The sequence below is a fragment of the Genypterus blacodes genome, unplaced genomic scaffold (assembly GCF_046128005.1).
Source record: "Genypterus blacodes isolate CSIRO-AG114 ecotype Tasmania unplaced genomic scaffold, CSIRO-AGI_Gbla_v1 ptg000239l_1, whole genome shotgun sequence".
Lineage (NCBI taxonomy): Eukaryota > Metazoa > Chordata > Actinopteri > Ophidiiformes > Ophidiidae > Genypterus > Genypterus blacodes.
In genome coordinates, this window is record NW_027467037.1 from 71,874 (window position 1) to 79,315 (window position 7,442).

Genomic DNA, 7,442 nt, shown 5'->3' on the forward strand with positions numbered 1-7,442 from the left:
AGCTGAGGCTCCTGCTGGAGACAGATAAACTTTGTGTGTGTGTGTGTGTGTGTGTCAGAGAGAGAAAGTGAGGGGGATAATAAAACATGGAACTGCAGCAACAGGAAATAGATCCAGGTTGAGTTTCCTTTTACCAAAACTGTTTGATTCTTTACTCCCATTTTATGTCGAAGCACCGACTGTCAAAGGTTGGTTGGGTGGGGTGAGAGAGAGAGAGAGAGAGAGAGAGAGAGAGAGCGAGAGAGAGGGGGGGGGGGGGGGAGAGGGAGGGGAGGCAGATACAGAGAGAGAGAGGGAGGGTAGGGAGTGAGAGAGAGAGAGAGAGAGAGAGAGAGAGAGAGAGAGAGGGAGGGGGGGTAAATGTGCTGCCTCGCTCTGCCTCATGTGGCGTCACACCTGAGGAAGGAGGAAAATGAAGGAGGGAAGCGAGAGGCTGTGGATGTGTGTGGGACCAAAACTGAGCCATTAGAGAAGACGAGGAGGAGGAAGACGAGGAGGAGGAAGAGGAGGGATTTTTGGGAAAAGCGAGACTGCTGCTCCACTTAGAGGGGGAGATCAGAAACTAGTGAGAGCAGAGTGGGGAAAGTTATCAGGGTTGTCAAGAGAGGAGTGGAACAAATAAAAAGAGAGGAAGAGGAGGAAGAAGAAGAGTGAGGAAGAGAAGGAGAAGAAAGAGAGAAAGGTGCCGGTGCGGATACAACATCAACCTTTCATCCAGGATGGACAAAGTGGGACGAGTGATGAAGATGGTGAAGAGGATGTCACCGAGGAAGAGGAGGAGAGAAGGAGGAGGAGGAGGAGGAGCAGCAGAGAGGCTGGGAGAGGTGGAGAGCCCGGACGCTCTGTGTGATGACCTCTGTCACTTCAGCCTCTGCATTAGTGGTGAGGGCAGGAGTGTGTGTGTGCATGTGTGTGTGTGTCTGCGTGTGTGTGTGTGTGTGTGTTTGAGTGACTTTGAAAGCATGTGTGTCTTGTGTGTCATGTTTTCGAGGCTTAATGATGTGTGTGTCATACTCTTGTATACTGCAGACTGCTGTGCTGTGTGTGTTTGCTTTATGAGCATGTGTGTGTGTGTGTGTTTGTGTGTGCGTGCGTGCACATGTGTGTTACACACATTTATACATGTGTGTGTTTAAACATTACAAAGCTTTTATTTCTCATTTCACCAGTTGTGCCTTGGAGAGGTGATAGACTGTGTAACAGGCAGAGTGTGTGTCTGTGTGTGTGTGTGTGTGTGTGTGCAGTTTCCCGAGCGCTGCTGTTTGTGTGTGTTGAGTGAAATCTGTATATATTTGCATAATGCAGTGAGGCAAAATGAGAGTGAGTCTAATATATGTAGAACAGAGAAGCAGAGTCCCCCCCCCACACACACACACACCTCCCAGCATGCATTGGGGTGACAGGACTGTGATGAGGCTGAGATGAGGGTCAGTCTGAGCCGCTTGGTTCCTCTGGATGTGGACTTGCAGATCTGCAGGTGAAGGACTTGAGCTCCTGTGAGGTCAGATGTCATCCTGAGCCTGGAGACGAGTCCATACACACACACACACACACACACAATGAGCACGTCACAAACAATCCTGGAGTCACAGTCACTCAGCAGCAGAGCCCAGATGTTGCTGCTGCTGCTGTGACTCTGCATTCTCCTAACGAGGCCTCCTCCCCTCTCACGTCTTTAACTCCTCACTGTGCGTCACATACAGATATCATCTCAACTCCTGCTGAGCCTCAGTCTACAGTTGATGAAAGCTTGATTGCCAGAGAGTAAACTCAGCATTAAATATTGACGTTCTCTTTGGTGGAAGTTCATAAAATCAATTTCCAAACTTCAAACCTTCACCGGAATGATCAATCACACACAGTCTGCCTCACCTAGTCATGGAGTCTAGACCTGTACAACATCAGGGAGACCAGGTCCTACCTGACTGAGTCTGCAGCTCAGCTCCTGGTCCTGGTCTACCTTCATGTGCATTCAAACTGTTACACATGATCCAGGACGCAGCAGCTCGTCTGGTCTTCAACCAAACCAGAACAGCACACATCACTCCTCTGGTCACATCCTCCCTCCATTGGCTCCCAGGCACTGCCCACATCAAGTTCAAGTCCTTGATGCTCCTCTCTCTCCCTCTCCCCCCCCCCTCCCTTTCTCTCTCTCCCTCTCTCTCTCCCCACTCCCTTTCTCTCTCTCTCTCTCTCTCTCTCTCTCTCTCTCCTCTCCCCCTGCCCCTCTCACTCCCCCGCTCTCCTCTCTCTCTCTCTCTCCCTCCCTTACTCTCTTTCTCTCCCTCTCTCCCCCCCTTCTCTCTCGCTCCCGCTCTCTCCTCTCTCTCTCTCTCTCTCTCCCTCCCTTCCTCTCTTTCTCTCCCTCTCCCTCTCTCACACTCCTCCCCCCTCTCTCTCTCTCTCTCTCTCCCTCTCTCTCCCCCCTACCTTTCTCTCTCTCCTCTCCCCCTGCCCCTCTCACCCCCCCCCCCCCCCCCCCCCCCCCCCCTCCTCTCTCTCTCTCCTCCCTCCCTCTCTCTCTGCACCTCCCCCAGGCTCTGCCTCTTGGCACCTTGTGTTCTGTTGTCTGAGTAGAACTTTCTTGGCCCTCCCTCTCATTGTTCTCTCCAGAGTGGATGTTTGCTTGTGTTGTTCTCGAGTCTCATCTCTGCGTGACTTTGCATAAAAGCTTTTGCCAAATGACTCAATGTAAATGTAAATGACACAAAACTGGAGTTAACTTTGCACAATATCTCTCTAGTTTGCCGTGTGTGTGTGTGTGTGTGTGTGTGTGTGTGTGTGTGTTGCGACTCTGTTCTGCTGTTGATTGAATTATTTCTTTAGTTTATTTCTGCAGGTGGAACCGGCTCTGGTTGCCATGGCTACTTTATTGGATTATTATGGGTGGTAGTTTGTTTTGTTCTCTTCTCTGTGTGTTATTCTCTTTAAACTTCTGTGGAGGGCGTTTGTTCTCTTCATCACAGATGTGACAGCTGAACACTGTTTGATCCTCTAAAGAAACGCAAATGGATCTAAATGAACATCTGGACTGGCTCGCTGCTCCATTAGTATTAGTATTAATACAGCAATACATGAATTTATCCACTACATTCTCTGAGTTGCTTCATTGTGGGGCGACATCATCATCGAACTGAGCAGCCAGATGTTCCTATGGGAGAGATCCATGAGAACTAAACAGACATCAAACGGTCACAGGGAAACAGGGTGAGCATATCTGTGTGTAACTGAAGTTATAACTTCATGTAGAGGAGCTTCAGTGTGTTTCATGGACTGTTCTGTTCTGTGGATCCATGTTGGTCCTGTCAGAGGGCCTGAATGCCACATTTCTACAAAAAGTAGTTCTTCAAAGTTAAAACTAATTGTATTTCTTCATTACTAAGCAAGAAGTTAGAAACACAGATGATTGCGGGTGCTAAAGAAGAGGAATGTGTACCAAAAAAGTCCCAAACTTCATGGGACCCATTCCACTTTGATTGTTTTTCACCTGCTAAGAGGGTGATCTCACTTTATCTCTGATAATGTGACTTTAATGTTCATCCACAATGCATTTTAATGTCTTCCAGCAGCAGTTTAGCAGTGATAAATCCTGCAGGTGTGTGATGATGATGAGATGGCTTGAGTGTGCATCTGAGACATATTTACAAGCTCAATTTAGGGGTTAATTCCCTCCTTGGTGTTACTCTCTCCACCCCCAGGGCCTGTTTCACTTTACAGCAGCATCGTCTCTCCTCTGCTCACACCACTTAGTTAACAGCTGCATTTGACTCATATTCTCATCCACGGTAGACACGTACCTCAGCTGTCACTCTCCCCGCTGCATCACACACTGCCCCAATCTACGCCTCAGTGTCACTGATCTCACAAAGCTCCATCTTCCTCCCTCCTTAAGCCGTATTTCCTTCGCTGCACTTGAAATTGCATCTCATTTTATAAGAGTAGCTCCCTCCTCCTCCGCAGCAGCACTCAGTAGAAACGACTTCAGACCTTCACTTCTATCTCCACTCCTGTCTTCCCTTTCACCTGGACCGGAGATTATGAAGCCTGTTGTGTTCAGAACCTCTCTTATTGGTCACAGTGTCCCACATTTATATGGAAATTGCTTTCAGTAGAACCGCATAAATTAGAAATTCAACATTCCGTGTCAGAAAACTATTTTAGTTTTGTGGGCAGTGAAAGGAAAAAACAGGCTGTGAAAGGAGTTTTCCAGTTTTTCTTTCAAAATTGTAAATCTAAGGAATGGATGAAAGTTTTTGTGCCTATATCGCTAGAAGTTAGTGAGATTTGCATAATCTATGAAAATTACTAAAGACAGACTTTGAAACACCATGAGGTGAAAAGCTCAGGATGAAGAATGAATGTGCCACGAGCACCAGAGGAGGTAAATTACAGCCGGGAGTGTTTACATCAGGAGTCTATCCATCATGCTCAGTGCTGAGTTGCAGATACATTCGTTTGTATCGAAAGCCCTCAGAGTGTTTGCTACGCACGCTGTCTCATAAACAAACTTCACAAAAGTCTGTGCAAAGGTTTGTTGTTAAGCTTTGTGGAATTTGTAACAAAGAAGGAAATGAATGAGACCTGTTTGTGTCGGAGCGTTTGTATTGTGGACACTTACCTGTTTATAAAAACAAGAATGTCTGGCATGAAAGACTTCCTGTGCCTAGACACACAGATGCGCATTTTGAGAGTGTGTATCTGCAGCAAGATGATGAAGTGACCATTTTGAACACACATACATGTGGGCGGTGGAGTGTTTATGCTCCCTCCATTGTAGCTGCCTTGTTTGTCTCCAGGCCTGTAGGGAGTCACATCTGCACCCTTCCCCCCGTGCAGCTGGTGGAATGGCCTCGTGTCTTGAGGGGCCTGGTGCTCACTGTGTGGGGGCTGAGAGGTGATGCAGGTGCAGGAAGCTATCAGCTAACAACACGGCCAGACTCTGACAAAATTGGCAATTCCCTTCCTCTGTGAACGTGAGGGTCAACAGGTTGATTAGCTGCTGGGCTCCCATGATAGAATCAAGATCACCCAGTCATGCACTGAGTGCTGCAGGGGAGAGTACCAACACACACACACACACCACATATCTGCTCAACAACTGGAACCATTGTATCACTGGACACATTTAGAAGATGGACATGATAACTGGAATTTAATTCAAGTGCTTTAATGAAGAAGATGTCACTACGACACAAAGTACTTGTTGTTGTGCTGTTTGGTAGATTGAAGATCTGCCATCTGCTTTCTTTAACAAAACCAGACCTTTCTTTTTTGATCTGTCACTAAAATTGGCAATTTGCCCCTCCTGCAGAACATCTGAGTGTGGAGGTCGATTTGTTTCACCCCCGGTGCAGCAGGAGGAGAGCTGATGGAGCCGAGCTGAGTGAGGGGAGAGAGAGGGCTGCTGAAGAGAGAGAGACGCCTTTGGTTGTCGATGGCGACGTAGCTCATTATGCAATTGCAATTTTCACCTTGAGGCAGAAGGATTGTTGAGGAGCTTGCATAAGTGTGAATGAAGCTCAAGTTCAAAATGCAGAATGTTGACGACGTTCACATTTATGTGTCTAACACTCAGTCACGTTCTTCTAACTTTGGTTGCTTTGTAATGGAACGTGTGAAACTGACTGAGAATGGGAGTAACAAAGCTGTTGAATAGACTAAAGACAGTCCTGGCATTGTTACAGGCATGGATGGGAATTGAACCCATGATCTTTGGTTTACGAGACCAACGCCTTGCCACTTGGCCACCACGCCTGCTGTGGACATACAGTGGTGGCAGAGTGTGTGTGTCGAGTGAGTGAGAGTGACTGATGGTAGCTTTCTGGCCAGGAGGTGATGAAGTACCTGAATGGACAGACTCCGGAACAATTGGCCAGACTGGGCCGCAAGATGGTCACACACACACACACACACACACACACACACACACACATGCGCCGAGGAAGTCTTGGAGTCATGTTTGGTATGTAAAGACAGAGCGATCAGCAGAATACAGAGCAAAGGAGAAGGTTGGTTGAACGTGTTTCTCTGCTGGAGCAAAGAGAGAGAGATGTCTTTCCTGCCATCGTCGGTGTTGGTGGACAGAATCTTGTAGACGGTCGCATCGTGATGGAAGTTATGAAGCTGATCTTGTGTGTGACATTAAGAAAGCTGTTAAATAGACTAAAGACTGTCCTTGCATTCTTACAGGCATGGATGGGAATTGAACCCATGATCTTTGGTTTACGAGACCAACGCCTTGCCACTTGGCCACCACGCCTTCTGTAGTTGCTCTACAGTGTGTCCATCGAGTGTGAGTGATGGCAGCTTGTTGGACAGGAGGTGATGGAGTACCTCTTTGGACAGACTCCAGCTGTGGAAGTTGGCAGTGATGTTTTCCTGAGCAAGGGACTGCAGGAGATCTTTGGGGAAACTCCGGAAAACAAACAGTTGGACTGGGCCGCTAGATCATCACGTGCGCACACACACACACACACACACACACACACACACACACACACACACACACACACACATACATGCCAAGGAAGTCTTGGAGTCATGTTTGGTCTATAAAGACAGAGAGATCAGCAGGATAGAGAGCGAAGGAGAAGGTTGGGGAAGGTGAAAGACAGAGAGATGTCAAAGCCTTTCCTGCCATCATCTGCGGAAAAGAAATATAACCAAGTCTAAAACCATCTCCCTCTTTGTGTCGCTTTGGTTCTGATTCTATTCTGAGTGTGAGGAACGTGGACATCATGTTGTCTTGAACCTGTCTGTCTCTCACTGGCTGGACCCCTGAGCTCAGCTTTACTTTCATTTCTTCAATTTGTTTAAAAAGACTTTTATTTTGGAAAGTTTCACTTTGCTGTTGCTTAATTTAGTTGAATTTAATCTCTGGCATGCTTAGTGGATAAATCAGAGGACTCAAGGTCAAGCATCCTGTTGTCTTCAGCGAGGAACCATTTTCAGCTTTAGAGCCTCAAGGAAAACTGGTGATTTTGTACAAAAGAACTGAATGATAGCTGGAGTGAAGGATCCAGGCTGTGAAAGAGCTCCACTCTGCCACTCTGCCTGTGAGATTATGGAGCGATTCAGTTTACAGAAGGACAATTTATTGAAAGCTACCACAATTTTGAAAGTGTAGGTGTCATTTTAAGAACAAAATGTTTTATACCGATGCAGCGTAGAAGAGGAAGAATGGAGATGTTGAATAGAGGAGAGGAGAGAAGAGGAGAGGAGAGTGGGAGGAAGACAGCAGATTATCTCTTGATGGGAGGAGTGTGGGAGGATCTCAGGCAGAGAGAAAAGCTCTGTTCTTCTTCTTTATCTCATTTCTACATCAAGCCACTGATTTGAGCCCAGAGCAGGTGGCACCAGCAGCAACACACGCCTGCATGGATTCATTCCTCATGCAGATTAAAAAGTTTAAGAGGAAATCTATCCCCAAATCAGACGTCTCA

At 47.1% G+C, this 7,442-nt stretch overlaps 2 non-coding genes across 2 annotated transcripts; both read right to left on the bottom strand.

Annotated features, from left to right (window-relative positions):
• Positions 1 to 5,682: 5,682 nt before the first annotated feature.
• On the bottom strand, positions 5,683 to 5,754 carry trnat-cgu (transfer RNA threonine (anticodon CGU)). The gene has a single exon. It is a non-coding gene; the product is annotated as a tRNA-Thr (tRNA).
• Positions 5,755 to 6,187: 433 nt separating this feature from the next.
• Positions 6,188 to 6,259, bottom strand: trnat-cgu (transfer RNA threonine (anticodon CGU)). Its single transcript has one exon. It is a non-coding gene; the product is annotated as a tRNA-Thr (tRNA).
• Positions 6,260 to 7,442: the final 1,183 nt, after the last annotated feature.